Source organism: Condylura cristata, unplaced genomic scaffold (genome assembly GCF_000260355.1).
Source record: "Condylura cristata isolate star-nosed mole 26May11 unplaced genomic scaffold, ConCri1.0 scaffold00004, whole genome shotgun sequence".
Lineage (NCBI taxonomy): Eukaryota > Metazoa > Chordata > Mammalia > Eulipotyphla > Talpidae > Condylura > Condylura cristata.
The window spans coordinates 1,766,593-1,767,181 of NW_004567105.1; positions in this window are offsets into that span (position 1 = coordinate 1,766,593).

Here is a 589-nt window from a genome sequence, read left to right on the forward strand (position 1 = left end):
GGCTGGGTGGGCGCCTTCGGGGCCTGGCGCCATGCTCGGTTGCCCAGCAGGGGGCGTGTGCGCACCAGGGCTGGAGCGTTGAAAGCCGAGTTACGTAAACTGGCGAGTTTTATCAACTGCTTTTCAGGAGCTGTTCAGTTGGGTCTGTTATCTGTGGCTATGAAATCGTACTGTTTTTCTTCTGAAGATTTACCGTGCATACAAGAACTGGGGTACAGGCCAGAGATGGGGGTGAGAGGACTCCCCAGAGACAGTGTGGGGTGCAGAAGAGGCAGACTGACTGAAATCCACTACTGAGGGGAGTGGCGGGGAGACAGGAGCCGTCTGCTGCGCCCTGGGTCACTCCTGGCGGGGATCGGACAGCGGCTGCGGCTGCCCGTAGCCTCACGGTGCTGAGGCTCACCCCGTACCCCCAGGGAGGCCCTGAAACAATACTGTTTTGATGCAGCCACTGAACAGCGAGCAACTCGGTTTGCTTCTGTCCCTGAAGTTTGCACCACTTAGAATTAAACCAGAATCCTGAGGATCCTTAAGTGTGTAGGAAACAAGCCACAGACCTTGTGGCGGGCGCACAGAGGAAGGCCTCCCG